The sequence below is a fragment of the Cannabis sativa genome, unplaced genomic scaffold (genome assembly GCF_029168945.1).
Source record: "Cannabis sativa cultivar Pink pepper isolate KNU-18-1 unplaced genomic scaffold, ASM2916894v1 Contig7, whole genome shotgun sequence".
Lineage (NCBI taxonomy): Eukaryota > Viridiplantae > Streptophyta > Magnoliopsida > Rosales > Cannabaceae > Cannabis > Cannabis sativa.
The window spans coordinates 7,530,396-7,549,064 of record NW_026870043.1 but is presented as its reverse complement, the minus strand read 5'-3'; the positions used below and the strand labels follow the sequence as shown (position 1 = coordinate 7,549,064).

The 18,669-nt window shown below is 41.1% G+C and overlaps 1 pseudogene; it reads right to left on the bottom strand.

Annotated features, from left to right (window-relative positions):
* Positions 1-18,603, bottom strand: part of LOC133033403 (uncharacterized) — a 119,498-nt pseudogene extending 100,895 nt beyond the window's left edge.
* Between the last annotated feature and the right edge of the window lie 66 nt (positions 18,604-18,669).

The following is an 18,669-nucleotide window of genomic DNA, read 5'->3' as shown; positions in this document are numbered from 1 at the left end:
AAATAATTGTATTAGGTTAATTATATTAGTCTAACCTAATTAAAATTGAATTAGCAACATAATTAACTTTTAAAATATATGAAATTTATTTTTCATTGTAATATTTTAAAGTTAATTTTAGAAAAACACTTAGTCAATGATATATTCTAGATAGTTATTTCTAGTACTAGTTATTATTTCTAATATTAAATAGGAAAATATCATTGATTGTGAAATTAATTGTCTCTTAATTAATTTTGGTACAATCTAAGTTTAGTATATTTTCCTAGTATTAAACTAGAATTAATAATTAAGTTTCCTCTTTACTTAATTATTTATTTCTTGAATTTAATACATTTAATTAAATTGAAAATTTCCATATCTAAGTTGATTTTCATCATGATACTTAAATATTGTTATTTTCATGTTATTTAATTAAAGTTGAAAATTATTTTAAGTTTGGAATCTTATTTCAGAATAACTTAAGTTTGAATAATTTTCAGAATATATTTTATTTTATTTTATTAATCCATTCCCAAAATTTCGAAATTACATTTCTTTAATGTAGAAATTTCGAATTTTATTTGAAAAATAGATTAAAGTTGAAAATTATTTATTTAATTTTGGACCAACTTAAATCAGTGACTTTTTCATTTGATGGTTAATTAAAATAAATGAACTAAAATATATTATAATTAGAAATTGGATTAATTAGTCTATGAAAGTCTAGATAGATATTATCTGTTTTGCTTGAAGTATTTTTCTAGTGTATTTAATTAAATAGAAAATTAATATTTAAGTTGATTTTTTAATCATGATACTTAAATATTTGAAATTTTTCTTAGATATTTAATTAAATAGGGAAATTATATTTTTGTTGAAAATTAATTTTTATTAATTCTGGGCCAACATAAAATTAAGGTAATTTTCCAGGATTTATTTTTATTTTATTTTAAAGCATTTTTGAAATGCAATATATATTTATAGAAAATTAAATTTGAGTTGTAAATTAATTTAAATTAATTTTGAAACAACTTAAATTGAATAATTTTCTAAATATTTATGGAAATTATTACTATGATGGAAATAATTCACGTTATTCATATCCATCTAAGTATAATTTATAAATATTAAATTAAAATTTATATTTAGAATTTTTCATTCTAAATTGAAAATTTTAATTAAATAAATATATATTTAAAATAAATGGATTAAAATAAATATTAGAAGAAAATACAACCCTTCATTAAATAATGAGCTTTATTATAAGGATATTCGATCTCCATTGTTGGTTTTACATAGCTATTGTTTTAGTGAGTAATCCTCCCTAATGGAGGAACGTTCATTAGCAAGTTAGCACCGTTTAATCTCGAAAGATAAGTAATCTTGTAAGTTTTTTTATATAGTTTATGATCACCCTAATGGTGGCGACTATATAAGACTTGCAAGAATATGAAATAATGGTAGAAGCTCATAAGATAGAATAGCCTTGACTCTCGCCTAAACGGGACAACGCGGATTCACATCTTGATTGAATAAAAGGTTGCTAGAATGTTTGACATTTTAGATGAGCTGACAACTCTATTCAATGGATGATAGCTTTGACTCTCGCCTAAACGGGACACTGATATCAGTTTGTTGAAAACCTTGGAAATTATTTAGGATTGTATGTTTTAGTATTTTCACTTGTCATTCCTACTTGCTATGTGCTTTATAATTTCAGAATTGTGTATGAATTTGTATTGAACCATTTTATTTTCTGTTATTAAATTGTAGTTTAATTTCGAATCTTCATTGTTGGTCTAACTTGATATGTTTTTCTAATGAGATAAATCCCTAATGGATTTTCACCATTAGACTAACATAATAATGTTAGATCTCAAAAGATAAATATTGTATATGCAACATCTAGCTGTTCATCAATTGATGACACCTGTAAAGCCCGCTTAGTTAATTTGGAAATTATCAGTTGTTTATGATTGATTATGAGATTATTTATAGCTATTTAAATAATTTATTATACTGTTATTTATGTTATTCAGTATCTTGCATATTTTGCATTTCCGGTGTCCGGTATTTTGGAACTCGGCGTTTGGCTCAGTAGAAATCACAACTTAGTATGTTAGTAGTTTGGGGACGGGTTTTAGACATTGGGAATGTCGGGAATGGCCGGGAATTTAGAATGTCCCAAAAATACCCCTTTAGTATGATTTATGTGATTTTATGGTGGAGGGGCAAAATGGTCTTTTTGCCCCATTAGTGTTTTGTCTTATGTGAATTTGTTAAATGAAAATTAAATATTTATTTATGTTTACTTGGCTGAAATGAAATATGATAAGTAGGTTTATATTATTTCTTTCATTTTTGCAAAAAACACTTAGAAAAGAAAATAGAATTTTCCAAAAACTCTCTCTTTTCCTCTCCATTTTCGGCTGGGTATTTGGGGTGCAAAGGCTGGGTTTTTCTCCAATTTTCAAAGCTAGATTCAACCTAATTGTGAACTCTTGGTTGTGGTATGTAATCTCTAACTTTCTCTCTTTAATTTATTGGAAAAAAATGATGAAAAGGGTGATGCATGCATGATTTTTGGTTGCTGTGGCTGCTGTGATTTTGTTGTTAAATTATGTGGTTTAAAGCATGTTAATTGAAGTTAAATGAGCTGTTTTGAAAGCATGTTAGTTAGGTTGTTCAAAGCTTTGAATTTTCTATGCAAATATGTGATTTTTTGAGAGAAAAGGTTCTATTTTATTGCTGTGATGTTGAGGATGTTTGCTTGAGTTTCCAGAGGTTATTTTGAGCTTGATTATGTAGAATTAAGTTGGTTTGATTGCTTGTTAGGTGGATTTGCTCAAGTTTGAGTTTAGAACTCAAAGCTTGAGCTCCAATGGTGATTTTTGATTCTGTGGTTTCTGGGTTAGTTTGAGGCCTTAGAAATGTTCTAGGGAAGGTATAGAACAGGTCTGGAAAGTTTGGAACCATTTGGGGTTGAATTGGTCGAGTTATGAAAAATTTGGTTTGCTGCCTGCGAGGAACCGGAATTCCGGTTGTGCATCCGGAATTCCGGATGAGGGTTCTGAATTTTCCAGAACCGGAATTCCGGTTGGGCAACCGGTCTACCGGTTGGGGAAAATTCAGGGACCCTAGTTTTCCTCGTTTTTATGTTTTAGGGGGTATTGCCATGCTTTTTATCGATAGGGAAACTTTTAGTTCCTAGTTTTAGTCCCCGGGAAGTGATTTAGCGTGTCACTTATAGCGTTGTGATTTTTATGGTTTAGGAGCCGATGCAATCCGCCGCTCGGCTTCGGTTCCGGTCGGGTTGACCGGCACACGTGAAATCGAATCCGTGTAAGATTAGTATAACGGTATGCATATGTAGATTACATGTTTAGCGAGCATGTAGGAAGCCTATTAGATTACATTAATTGTATGTTGGCTTCGAACCATCCAACCCCGTCACGTCGGTACGAGTGCCGGAGTATGACCAAGCCGGAGTATGACCGGTTTGACCGATCAGCCGACACTTGGTTGGTGGTTCCGTGCTATTGACGTATCCCGTCGGTACAGGCCGGAGTATGACCAGCAATCGGAGTATGACCGGTTCGACCGATCGGAGGATATAGTAACACGTCGGTACAGGCCGGAGTATGACCGGCGGCGGAGTATGACCGGTTCGACCGATCGGGTTGTTACGTGTCAATAGTACCGTCCCTATGAACGTTCGTAACTCGGCACCATGTTGGACATGGCAGTAGTGGCTCAGTACCATGTTGGACATGGCAGTAGCGGGACTCAGTATCGTGTTGGACACGGCAGTTAGAATTATGTATGATATTATTATGCTTTTCTTACTGGGTCTGTCGACTCACGCTTATGTTCATGTGTAGGTAAAGGCAAGGCTATAGCTGATGGACCGTGAGCGAGCTTATGAGATTGTACATGTCGGGGCGGTTAGGCCTGGAGCGTACGATCCTCGGGACAGCAAGGCTGAATTTTTGTAACTGGTCGTTAGACGACTTTTATTTTTATGTAATGATTAAACAGTTAAACCTTTTTGTAAATGATTTTATAATCGGGATCCCGAGTCTTTTGTAATATGGTTTATAAGTTTAATTAAAAAGCAAAATTTTAATTAATCACGTTTTTCCATAAACCTCGTTGATTAGCAACGAGCTGCACAGTACGTTTGAAAATCACGTAATACGCCTAAGTTAGTTAGGGTGTTACAATTTGGTATCAGAGCCGCCAGGTTGTCTTCCGAAGATCGTCACGACATGTACAATCATCATCAGCAGTTAGCTCGGTTCACGGTTCAGTAAGCCTTTATTGCTTTAGTAGTTTATTTTATTCAGTTTGAAAAAAAAAAAGAAGAAAAGCCTGTTAGGAAGCATGTTAGTAGCCTGATAGTAGAATAGGCGCATGTTTCGTTTTTAATTTCCAAATTAAGCGGCATTAGTAAGCTCTCCTTGAATACGACCTGATATGCCAACTCTTGGTTTCCCAGGCGGTTCTAACTAGATGGACGCCAGGCGAACTACCAGGAGTCAGGGCAACTCCGTAGGGTCGAATCAAGGACAGGGAGCTCAGTTTCCCCCACCTGCTAGGGGCCGAGGTAGAGGTCCCCGAGGCAGGGCTCGTGGCCGGGGTGATGAGAACCCGCCACAGGCTGCCCAGGCTCCCCCAGCCGATCAGGGAGCCCCGAATTGGGAGTTGCGGTTTGCGGAGATGCAAGCCCGGATCGAAGAGAAAGACCTCGAGATTCAGAGGTTGAGACAGCAGGGTGCTCCTGCAGTTCCAGTGCCTGTAGTTCCAGTGGCACCTGCCCCTGCTGCCCAGGCCGAGATAGTGGTGGCGGCCCATAGATTGGAACCATTGTATGAGCGGTTCCGGAAGCAAGCACCTCCGGTTTTCCTGGGAGGTCCGGACGTGATGAAAGCCGAACAGTGGCTGACGGTGATCACCAAGATACTGAATTTTATGGGTGTCACCGGTAACGACAGAGTGGTGTGCGCCACGTTTCAGTTCCAGGAGGACGCCCTGGTATGGTGGGACATGGTGTCTCAGATTCATGATGTCACCACCATGACCTGGGAAAGGTTCCAGGAACTCTTTAATGCGAAATACTACAACGAGGAGGTTAGAAGCGCCAAGAGGAAAGAGTTCGTTCACCTGACCCAGCGGGAGAACATGAGCGTCACTGAGTATACTACTCAGTTTGATCGGTTGGCGAGGTTAGCCTCGGGAATTGTGTCGACCGACTTGAGCAAGAAGGAGAAGTACCTGGACGGGTTGAATCCCAAGATCAGGCATGATCTGATGATTACCACAGACGACAGCACAACCTATGCTCAGATGGTGGAGAAGGCACTGCGAGCTGAGGGCGCAGTGGGGTGTATGTCAGAATCAGCCAGTACTCCGGTTGGTGGCGGGGCTCCTACCCCTCCTGCATCAGGCTATAGCAGGGGGAGTAGTGGTTCGGCCATTGATCAGAGGAAGAGAGCACCCACTGCTTCCGGTGGCTCGAGTCAGAACAAGAGGTTCCGGGGGAACCAGAACAGAGGGAGTCGTCCTGGTGGTACTGAGACCCGATTCTCCTATCCCGAGTGCCCTAGCTGCAAGAGGCACCATCGGGGTGAGTGCAAAGGTCAGGGATGCTTTCATTGTGGCATGCCCGGACACTTCAAGAGGGATTGTCCCCAGCTCCGACCAGAGGCACCGAGAGCTCCAGCGATACCCACTCCAGCTAGGGTGTTCGCTATCACGCAGTGCCGATGCGGATGCCGGCCCATCGCAGTCACAGGTCAGCTTTCTATTAACAACTCGCTATATTCAGTGCTGTTTGATTCTGGGGCTACACATTCTTATGTGGCGGCCAGAGTCTTTAGTAAATTGGGTAGACCCTTTGATAGATATGAATCAGGGTTTGGAACCCTGTTACCTGGCGGAGAATTGGTTATCTCCAATAGGTGGATTAGGTCTATGCCGATCAGGATAGATGGTAGAGAGTTAAGCGCTGATCTGATAGAGATGAGTTTAGTCGAATTCGATATTATTTTAGGAATGGATTTCCTATCTAAATATTCGGCGAGCATTGATTGTAAAAGGAAGATGGTGGTCTTCCAACCGGAAAGTGAAGAACCATTTGTATTTGTTGGTTCAGTTCAGGGATCTCGGATCCCGGTGATCTCGGCTATGTCAGCGAGAGAATTGTTGCACGGCGGGTGCTTAGGGTTTCTGGCCGTGGTGGTGGACACCACTCGGCCAGACACCATTCGGCCAGAGGACATCAGGGTGGTTCGGGAATTTTTGGACGTTTTTCCCGAAGAACTTCCAGGGTTACCACCTCAGCGGGAGATTGATTTCGTGATTGACTTGGCACCAGGGGTGCAACCGGTTTCCAAAGCCCCGTATAGAATGGCTCCAGCTGAACTTAAGGAATTAAAGATTCAGCTCCAAGGGTTGCTTGACATAGGGTTTATTCGGCCCAGTGTGTCACCCTGGCAAGCCCCGGTTTTGTTCGTCAAGAAGAAGGATGGATCTATGAGGATGTGCATCGACTACAGGGAGTTAAACAAGCTGACAGTGAAGAATAGATATCCATTACCTAGGATCGATGACTTGTTCGATCAGCTTCAGGGAAAGACGGTCTTTTCTAAGATTGATCTCCGTTCGGGTTATCATCAGTTGAGAATCCGAGAGGAGGACATTCCAAAGACGGCTTTCCGCACTAGGTATGGACATTACGAGTTTCTGGTTATGTCATTCGGACTAACCAATGCTCCTGCAGCATTCATGGACCTGATGAATAGAGTATTCAAGGATTTCCTCGATATCTGTGTGATTGTGTTTATCGACGACATCCTCGTGTACTCTCAATCAGAAGAGGAACATGAGTTACATCTTCAGATGGTACTGCAACGACTTCGAGAACATAAGCTTTACGCCAAGTTCAAGAAATGTGAGTTCTGGTTGTCCCAGGTGTCCTTCCTAGGGCACATTGTGAGTAAAGATGGGATCAAGGTGGATCCCGGGAAGATTGAATCCGTCAGGGATTGGCCGAGACCGAAGACAGTGACAGAGATCAGAAGCTTCTTAGGTTTAGCTGGGTACTACCGTAGGTTCGTGGAGGGGTTCTCCAAAATCTCAATGCCCCTAACCGAGCTTACAAAGAAGAATCAGCGGTTTATTTGGTCAGATAAGTGCGAAGCTAGCTTTCAGGAGCTGAAGCAGAGGTTGATTACTGCTCCGGTGCTAGCTTTGCCTTCGGACAAGGAAAAGTTCGTAGTCTATTGTGACGCATCCAAACAGGGTTTGGGGTGTGTATTGATGCAAGCCGAACGGGTCATCGCTTATGTCTCCCGTCAGTTAAAGGATTATGAACAGCGATACCCGACTCATGATCTAGAATTGGCCGCAGTGGTTTTTGCACTGAAGATTTGACGGCATTACCTTTACGGGGAGAAGTGTGAGATCTATACCGACCATAAAAGTCTCAAGTATTTCTTTACTCAGAAAGATTTGAACATGAGACAAAGGCGTTGGTTGGAATTAGTGAAGGATTACGATTGTGAGATCCTCTATCATCCCGGAAAAGCCAATGTAGTGGCCGATGCCCTGAGCAGGAAGGGTCCCGGGCAAGTAGCTAGTATGGTTCAGATCTCACCTCAGCTAGCAGAGGATATGGTTAGATCCAGCATTGAGTTTGTGGTAGGTCAGCTTCACAACTTGACGGTGCAATCTGATCTGTTGGAAAGAATAAAAGTCGCTCAGATGACAGATCCGGAGTTAATAAAGATCCGAGATGAGGTATTGGCTGGTCAAGCCAAGGACTTTTCAGTGTCAGATAATGGGATGCTTTTGTATAAAGCCAGGGTTTGTGTACCGAACAGTGTGGAACTTAGAAATGAGATCTTTGAGGAGGCTCATTCTACCCCATATTCTCTGCATCCCAGCACCACCAAGATGTACCAAGATTTGAAACCGTACTTCTGGTGGAGCGGTATGAAGAAGAATTTTGTAGAATTCGTATCGAGATGCCTCACGTGTCAGCAGATTAAGGCTGAACATCAGAGACCAGCAGGGTTGTTGCAGCCTCTAACCCTACCAGAATGAAATGGGAGGATATTACGATGGATTTTGTGGTCGGGTTACCTAGGACCACGGGTTTATTTGATTCCATCTGGGTAGTGGTGGATCGATTTACGAAATCTGCTCATTTTCTGCCGGTTAGAACAACATTTACAGTGGATCAGTTGGCAGAGTTATATGTCAGAGAGGTAGTGAGACTTCACGGGGTACCGAAGTCAATAGTTTCGGACAGGGATCCGAAGTTTACCTCCAAATTTTGGCAAAGTTTGCAACGGGCAATGGGTACAAAGCTAAAATTCAGTACAGCATTCCATCCTCAGACAGATGGTCAGTCCGAAAGGACAATTCAGATATTGGAGGACATGTTGAGAGCCTGTGTTATGGACTTTGAAGGCTCATGGAGTAAATATCTACCGTTGATAGAATTTTCGTACAACAATAGTTATCAGAGTACGATAGGGATGGCTCCCTATGAACTGTTGTATGGTAGGAAATGTAGATCCCCTATCCACTGGGATGAGACAGGGGAGAGGAAATACCTAGGTCCAGAGTCAGTACAGCGGACCAATGAGGCAATAGAGAAGATAAAAGCTAGAATGCTTGCCTCACAGAGCAGACAGAAGAGTTACGCAGATCCGAAACGTAGAGATGTTGAGTTCTGAGTAGGGGACCATGTGTTTTTACGAGTATCTCCGATGAAGGGGATTAAACGTTTCGGGAAAAGAGGCAAGTTATGCCCTAGATTTACTGGACCTTTCGAGATTCTCGAGAAGATAGGTCAAGTGGCATATCGGTTAGCATTGCCTCCAGCCTTATCAGCAGTTCATAACGTATTCCATGTCTCGATGTTGAGAAAATACGTTTCAGACCCCTCTCATATACTCAGTTATGAGAGCCTTCAGCTACAGCCAGACATGACTTATGAGGAACAGCCAGTGCAGATCCTGGATAGAAAGGATAAAGTCCTTCGGAATAAGACCATAACATTGGTCAAGGTTCTCTGGAGAAACAGTAAGGTGGAAGAAGCCACCTGGGAGCTAGAGTCAGATATGAGAGCTCAATATCCAGAGTTATTCAGGTTAGATTTCGGGGACGAAATCCTTTTAAGGGGGGGATAGTTGTAAAGCCCGCTTAGTTAATTTGGAAATTATCAGTTGTTTATGATTGATTATGAGATTATTTATAGCTATTTAAATAATTTATTATACTGTTATTTATGTTATTCAGTATCTTGCATATTTTGCATTTCCGGTGTCCGGTATTTTGGAACTCGGCGTTTGGCTCAGTAGAAATCACAACTTAGTATGTTAGTAGTTTGGGGACGGGTTTTAGACATTGGGAATGTCGGGAATGGCCGGGAATTTAGAATGTCCCAAAAATACCCCTTTAGTATGATTTATGTGATTTTATGGTGGAGGGGCAAAATGGTCTTTTTGCCCCATTAGTGTTTTGTCTTATGTGAATTTGTTAAATGAAAATTAAATATTTATTTATGTTTTCTTGGCTGAAATGAAATATGATAAGTGGGTTTATTTTATTATTATTATTTCTTTCATTTTTACAAAAAAACACTTAGAAAAGAAAATAGAACTTTCCAAAAACTCTCTCTTTTCCTCTCCATTTTTCAGCTGGGTATTTGGGGTGCAAAGGCTGGGTTTTTCTCCAATTTTTAAAGCTAGATTCAACCTAATTGTGAACTCTTGGTTGTGGTATGTAATCTCTAACTTTCTCTCTTTAATTTATTGGAAAAAAATGATGAAAAGGGTGATGCATGCATGATTTTTGGTTGCTGTGGCTGCTGTGATTTTGTTGTTAAATTATGTGGTTTAAAGCATGTTAATTGAAGTTAAATGAGATGTTTTGAAAGCATGTTAGTTAGGTTGTTCAAAGCTTTGAATTTTCTATGCAAATATGTGATTTTTTGAGAGAAAAGGTTCTATTTTATTACTATGATGTTGAGGATGTTTGCTTGAGTTTCCAGAGGTTATTTTGAGCTTGATTATGTAGAATTAAGTTGGTTTGATTGCTTGTTAGGTGGATTTGGTCAAGTTTGAGTTTAGAACTCAAAGCTTGAGCTCCAATGGTGATTTTTGATTCTGTGGTTTCTGGGTTAGTTTGAGGCCTTAGAAATGTTCTAGGGAAGGTATAGAACAGGTCTGGAAAGTTTGGAACCATTTGGGGTTGAATTGGTCGAGTTATGAAAAATTTGGTTTGCGCTCGCGAGGAACCGGAATTCCGGTTGTGCATCCGGAATTCCGGATGAGGGTTCTGAATTTTCCAGAACCGGAATTCCGGTTGGGCAACCGGTCTACCGGTTGGGGAAAATTCAGGGACCCTAGTTTTCCTCGTTTTTATGTTTTAGGGGGTATTGCCATGCTTTTTATCGATAGGGAAACTTTTAGTTCCTAGTTTTAGTCCCCGGGAAGTGATTTAGCGTGTCACTTATAGCGTTGTGATTTTTATGGTTTAGGAGCCAGTAATCCGCCGCTCAGCTTCAGTTCCAGTGAGGTTGACCGGCACACCTGAAATCGGACTCCAGGTAAGATTAGTATAACAGTATGCATATGTAGATTACATGTTTAGCGAGCATGTAGGAAGCCTATTAGATTACATTAGTTGTATGTTGGCTTCGAACCATCCAACCCTGTCACGTCGGTACAGGCTGGAGTATGACCAGCAGCCGGAGTATGACCGGTTTGACCGATCAGGCTGACACTTGGTTGGTGGTTCCGTGCTATTGACGTATCCCGTCGGTACAGGCTGGAGTATGACCAGCAGCCGGAGTATGACCGGTTCGACCGATCAGGAGGATATAGTAACACGTCGGTACAGGCTGGAGTATGACCAGCAGCCGGAGTATGACCGGTTCGACCGATCAGGTTGTTACGTGTCAATAGTACCGTCCCTATGAACGTTCAGAACTCAGTACCATGTTGGACATGGCAGTAGTGGCTCAGTACCATGTTGGACATGGCAGTAGCGGGACTCAGTATCGTGTTGGACACGGCAGTTAGAATTATGTATGATATTATTATGCTTTTCTTACTGAGTCTGTCGACTCACAGTTTATGTTCATGTGTAGGTAAAGGCAAGGCTATAGCTGATGGACCGTGAGCGAGCTTATGAGATTGTACATGTCGGGGCGGTTAGGCCTGGAGCGTACGATCCTCGGGACAGCAAGGCTGAATTTTTGTAACTGGTCGTTAGACGACTTTTATTTTTATGTAATGATTAAACAGTTAAACCTTTTTGTAAATGATTTTATAATCGGGATCCCGAGTCTTTTGTAATATGGTTTATAAGTTTAATTAAAAAGCAAAATTTTAATTAATCACGTTTTTCCATAAACCTCGTTGATTAGCAACGAGCTGCACAGTACGTTTGAAAATCACGTAATATGCCTAAGTTAGTTAGGGTGTTACAACACCTTAGACTAGTGTTTTACAAAATGAAACAAGAAGATTATATAAATAAGATTACTTTGACTCTCGCTAATCGGAGCATCGTTGGATTCTTATTTAAAACGAAATTATCCTTATTCCTCTTAGCTTATTCATTTCGAATTAGCTTAAAGATATATCATTGGATGAATGGTCTATAAATCATATAAAGTCTTAATTTCTCTTAAGAAATTACATGACGCATATGATTATATTCCCGGAATTCTATCCCAAAATGATATAAATCCTCAATCTTAGATATCTCCTACTTGTATAGGCAAATCATAGAGTTAGATTAGTAGTGGTGATCCAAGAAAGAGTTACTAATTATACAGTTACACTTTCACAAGTGTTTCATAACCATTTTCTTTCAATGGATTTAAACTGTATGAGTTTAGTATTCTGTGACCAGAATCCACTTGCACTATTCTAAGAACTCTTTGATGTAACTAACCTAAGTCATCAAAAGATACAACCACATATTTTATAAATCTAAGGCATTTGTATTTTGTTCATAGTGGTTTTGACAAGATCATTCTCTGCAAAGAGTTAATATGCCTATATCCACTGAAAGTAATTTCATCGCATTCGCAGATGGATGTACATTCAGGGGTGGATATGAGTTTTCGTTGTATTCTTAAAACGATCACTCTAGATTTTACCTTACGCAAAAGAAATTTGAAATGTTTGAAAAATTTCATGAATTTCTAGCAATGATAAGTGGTTAAAGATCTTGCGAACTGATAGGGGTGGAGAAAAAGGTAGTAGATATGCAGTTCAAAGATCATTAATTTGATTTTGGAATTATATCCAAACTTACCTCCCCAGAAATTCGAGTTGCATATTGATGATTAGTTACTAGTCGTTGCCTAAATCCTTCTATGGTAATAAAATTTCAGAATGATGCAATGGTTGTATACTTAATGTAAATCATTACTAGATTCATGGATGACCTAATCGAAACTTAAGAAAAGCTAGAACTGCTAACCTTGGTTTGCATGTTTGTTAGCTATTCTAAGTGATTAGGGGTGGAGCATCCCATAGTCATTAGATAAGAAAGTGTTTGTTTAAACAAATACTGCTTTTCTAAGAAAATGACTAAGTCTGAAAATAAAGTAGCAAATAAAGGAGATATTTTTTCTTGATTCCATAAGGGTTCTATCATCCTATTCATTACATATGATGATCCCACTGCCTCTGTTGTCTTGTCACAACCGAAGAGGTCAATACCATTTAGTTTTGGTTGTAGTTCAAGTCACGGGGTACGAGTTCGGTTCGATTTTGGGTCTGTGTTTGGGTTCTAGTCTTGATTTGGGTTCGGGGCGAGGTTTAGGTCCGTGTTTCGGTCTCGGTTAGGGTTTGAGGTTTGGTCCGGTTTTGGGTGCCGATCCGGGTTGAAGGCCCAGTCTCTTTCTAAGATCCTAGTCCAATTCTAGTTCAAGTTTTGATTTTGGTTCCCGAGTGTGGGTTTGGGTTTGGGTATGTGTCCAGGTCTTGGTTTGAGTTTGAGTTTGGGTTCAGGTTCTGGTCTGATTCCCAAATCCAAACACTGACTATGGGTCAGGTCCAAGCATCGAGTCCCGGATCCCATGTCCCGAGGTGGGTCCTAGGTCATGATTTGGGTCTCGCCCGGGTCCCGGATCCTGATCCAAGTTTCGAGGCCCAAGTTTTGGTCCCAGTTTGGGGTCCCAATTTTGGGGTTTGGGTCCCCCATCTATGTCCAGGTCCTAGGTGTCGATCCGGGTCCAAGTTTGTGTTTCGATTCGCGTTCGGTTCTTGAGTCCTGGTCTGAGTCCAGGTCTTGGTTTGCGTTTGGGTCCCACTCCCAGTGTGGGTCTGAGTTTCAGATCCCTGATCCGAGTCTGGTTCTTAGGTCCTGGGTCCAGCCCCAGTTTCGGGGTCTGGGTCTGGCTCTTGCTCTGGGTCCCGGTCTTTGTTTAGGTCCCAAGTCACAGGTCCCGATCCGTGTCCAAGTCTCGGTATGGATTCTAGTCTGAGTTTTTGTTTAGGTTTGGGTGCTGCTACTTCCCAGGTCTGCGTTCTAGTCCTTGACCTGGTCCGATTCCTATTCTGTTTCTGAGATCGGGTTTGGATCCCGGTCTGGGTCTAGGTCCGGGTCTGGATATGGATCCGGGTCCGGATCCTGGATTCAAACACTTACTACGGGTTAGGTCGAAGCCTCAAGTCTAGATTCGGATCTCGATCTTATTCCAGTTTATGTCCCAGGTCTTGGGCTGCGTCCTATGAATGTGTTTGTGTCTAGGTTCAGGATTGTGTCCCTGTAGTCAGGTCTTGGGCTTCAGGTACAAGGTTGTGTCCCGTGTCTCGAGTATGGGTTCGAGTTTTGGGTCTCGGTCCCGGTTCTGGGGCCCAATTTCTGGTCTTAGTCCCCCATCTAGGTCCAGATCCTTAGTCCGAGTTTTGTTCCAAGTTCGAGTTTGGGGCCTAGGTCCCCCATGTAGGTCTGGATCCTAGTTCACGGTCTATGTCCAAGTTTAAGTTCGGGTTTGGATCCCGAGTTTGGGTCCGAGTCGAGGTCCTAGTATGGGTTCAGGTTTTAGTAAGGGTCCGGGTCCCGGTCTGATGAGTCCTAGTCCGTTTTCAATATCAGGTCTAGATCCTGATCTTGGTCCTAATCAAAGTCTAGGTCCCAGACCAGGTTCTAATCTGGGTTTAGGTCCTCAGTCTAGGTCTAGGTTCGGGTCTGTATCTGGGTCTGGGTTTGGGGCCTGGGATCCAATCTCAGTAACATTAAATGTAGCACTAACATTATATTCACCTGGCAAATCAAGTTTGTAGGCATTGTCATTGATCCGTTCAAATACTTGAAATGGACCATCTCCGCGAGGCAGCAATTTAGAACGCCTTTTTGTTGGAAATCTCTCTTTCCTCATGATTAACCATACCCAATCACCTCGTTCAAAAACATGCTTGTGACGACCCTTGTTAGCCTGCTTAAGGTATTGTTCAGTCCTCCTTTCTATGTTGAGTCGGGCCCTCTCATGGAATTTCTTCACAAATTCTGCCTTCTTCTCGCCATCTAAATTCAAATGCTCAGAAACAGGTAAAGGTGATAAATCCAAAGGAGTTAGAGGATTAAAACCATACACAATTTCAAATGGTGAAAATTTAGTAGCAGAATGCATTGCACAATTATAGGGAAACTCAACATGTGGCAAACAATCTTCCCAAGTCTTAATGTTTTTACTTATGATTGCCCTTAACAAGGTGGATAGGGTCCTATTAACTGTTTGAGGGTGACAAGTAGTAGAAAATAACAATTTTGTCCCAAGTTTTCCCCACAATGTTTTCCAAAAATAACTTAGGAACTTAGCATCCCTATCTGATACAATTGTTCTAGGCATACCATGTAATCTCACAATTTCCCTAAAGAACAAATTTGCAACATTAGATGCATCATCAGTTTTATGACAAGGGATAAAATGAGCCATTTTAGAAAATCGGTCTACTACCACAAAGATTGAATCCCTCCCACGCTTACTTCTTGGTAGACCTAACACAAAATCCATAGAAATGTCAACCCATGGTGAACTAGGGATAGGTAGGGGTGTGTAAAGGCCATTTGGCTGCACTCTTGATTTAGCTTGCCTACAAGTGACACACCTACCACAAATTCGCTCAACGTCCCGTTTCATATGGGGCAAAAAGAAATGCTCTTGCAACATAGCTAGAGTTTTAGCAACACCAAAATGTCTCATCAACCCTCCCCCGTGGACTCTCTAACAAGCAAATCTCTCACAGAACAATTAGGCACACACAATCTATGTTCCCTAAATAGAAAATCCTCATGCCTATAAAACTTTCCTTCAGCAGTCTTTTCACAAAGAGAATAAATTTCCCCAAAATCATGGTCAGCAGAATACAACTCTTTTATATGTTCAAACCCAAGCAATTTAGCATCAAGAGTAGAGATTAGAGCATACCTGCGAGAAAGGGCATCAGCAACCACATTTTCCTTACCTTGTTTATACCGAATGACATAAGGAAAGGTCTCAATGAACTCAACCCATCGTGCATGTCTCTTGTTGAGTTTGTGTTGGCTTTTCAAATGTTTCAAGGATTCATGATCCGTGCGAATCACAAACTCCTTTGGCCACAAATAGTGCTGCCATGTTTCTAAGGCACGCACTAGTGCATACAATTCTTTGTCATAAGTGGGGTAATTGAGGGCAGCCCCACTTAGCTTTTCACTAAAGTATGCAAGCGGTCTCCCATCCTGCATAAGAACAGCGCCACTACAAAGCCCAGAAGCATCACATTCAATTTCAAAAGTGTTAGAAAAGTTAGGCAAAGCAAGTAAAGGAGCATGCGTAAGCTTGTATTTCAGCAGCTGAAATGCCTCCTCTTGAGCTTCACCCCATTTGAATGAGACATTTTTTTTTATTACTTCTGTAAGTGGAGCGGCAATTGTGCTAAAATTTTGCACAAACCTCCTGTAGAAGCTAGCAAGTCCATGAAAACTTCTAACATTACCTATCGATGTAGGGGTCGGCCACTCTTGGATGGCTTTGATCTTTTCCTCATCCACCTGAATACCTGTAGCACTTACAACAAAACCTAGGAATACAAGCCTATCGGTGCAGAATGTACACTTGCTAAGGTTAGCGTATAAACTTTGTTTCCTAAGGACTTCCAAAACAGATTGCAAATGCAACACATGGTCATGCAAATTCTTACTGTAAATAAGAATATCATCAAAATACACAACCACAAATTTGCCAATGAAAGCACGCAATACATGATTCATTAAGCGCATGAAAGTACTAGGTGCATTAGTTAATCCAAAAGGCATGACTAACCACTCATACAAACCATGTTTAGTTTTAAAAGCAGTTTTCCATTCATCCCCTTCTTTCATACGTATCTGATGATACCCACTTTTGAGATCAATTTTTGAAAACACACAAGAACCATGCAATTCATCTAGCATGTCATCTAAACGAGGAATGGGATGTCGATACTTTACCGTTATATTGTTGATGGCTCGACAGTCAACACACATCCTCCATGTTCCATCCTTCTTTGGAACTAGAATCACTGGAATAGCGCAAGGACTCATGCTTTCTCTCACATGTCCTTTCTCCATCAATTCTTCAATTTGCCTTTGCAATTCCTTTGTTTCATCAGGATTGCTTCTGTAGGCTGGTCGGTTTGGGATGGAAGCACCTGGAACAAAATCTATTTGATGTTCTATTCCTCTAATAGGTGGTAACCCATGTGGTACCTGCTCAGGAAATACATCATCGATTTCCTGCAAAAGAGACACAATGGTACTTGGCAGCGAAGAATCAAGTTGGTTAGCATTTAAAAGAGCCTCCTTATACACTAGTAAAATCATGGGCTGTTTTGTGCACAATGCTCTCTTAATCTCACTTTTGTTTGCATAAAAGTGTTGTTTTCTCTCACTTGATTCCACACTTTTCTCTCTTTTTCTCTCATTCTGTTTCCTCTCACTCATCTTTCCACTCTCTTTTTTCTCACTCAGTTTCTTTTTGTCACTAAATTTTTGCAACCTCGCTTGATCTTCATACACTTGTTTTGGTGTCAAAGGCGCTAGAGTGATTGCCCGCTGACGGAAAGTAAATGAGTACTTGTTGCTGAAGCCATCATGTTGTACTCGTCGATCAAATTGCCAAGGCCTTCCTAGAAGGAGGTGTCCAGCTTGCATTGGAACGACGTCACACAAAACCTCATCTTCATACTTGCCAATGCGAAATGAAACAACTACTTGTTTTGTAACCTTCACTTCACCACTATCATTCAACCATTGCAACTTGTATGGACAAGGATGCTTAAGCGTTGTAAGCCCAAGCTTGTCAACCATAGAAGCACTTGCAACGTTAGCACAACTACCTCCATCAATAATGACACTACATAACTTGTCCCTCACATGACATCGAGTGTGAAAGATGTTCTCCCGCTGCACTTCTTCTGCCTCTTCTTTTGCTTGCAAATTCAGGACTCGCCTTGTAACTAGTGCAAGCATCTCTCCAGATTCTGGGCCATATTCATTGTCAGAAGCATCTTCCAATGGTGGCATGTCAGCAAGATCATCTTCATCTTCTGAATCTATTTCTCCACTTTCCCGAATCACCATAACTCTTTGGTTTGGACACTGGCTGGCTATATGTCCCCGCCCCTGGCATTTGAAACACCTTATCTCACTAGAATGAGACTTAGTTTGAGTTGTTTTACCTTGAGGTGGCGTGGTTGTAGTGGATGGTTTTGGTGTAGATGATGAACTGGGTTTGTCATCCTTCTTTGGATAGTTCGGCCTCCAAGGTGTTGTACTTGGCTTGTGTGTGCTCGGCCTTGATCTCGAACTTGAACTACCCTTCTTGAGCTGTCTCTCAACTTGGATTGCCATGTGAACCAAATCGTCTAACTCCACATAATGGTGTAGCTCGATTGGGTCAGCAATCTCTCGGTTCAACCCATTTAAAAACCTCGCCATTGTTGCCTCCCGATCCTCTTCAACATTGGCTCTAATCATAGCCATCTCCATCTCCTTGTGATACTCATCAACACTTCTGTAGCCTTGACGAAGGCCTTGCAACTTAAGATAGAGATCACGATAATAATGAGGTGGTACAAACCGTCGCCTCATTACCCTCTTCATTGCCTCCCATGTTTCAATAGGGCGATCTCCACTCCGTCTCCTGTTAGTGCACAACTGATCCCACCAAACAATAGCATAATCAGTAAACTCAATGGCAGCAAGTTTTACCTTCTTCATGTCTGAATAGCTTTGACAATCAAAGACTAACTCCATTTTCTTCTCCCACTCTAGGTATGCTTCAGGATCACTCTTCCCTTGAAAGGCTGGGATTCTCATCTTTATATTCCCCAAATAATTGTCTACTTGGTTCCTATCTGCTCTATTCCCACCATACCTCCTATTGGTACCCGTCGACATCCTATCAACCTCTTCATCAGAAACTACTCCTTCGAAATCTCCTTCATTTTCATTCCCCCTTTGGTGTACTCTTCTCCCCCTTGGTCTCCGTTGTGCTCCTTCTTCCACCCTATCCAACCGCTCATGTATTTGCTCACACTCCTCCCTCAACAATCTCCTCATCTACCCCATAATGGCTTGAAGTTATAGATTTGGATCTGTAGGTTGTGGATTGTTATCACCCGTGTT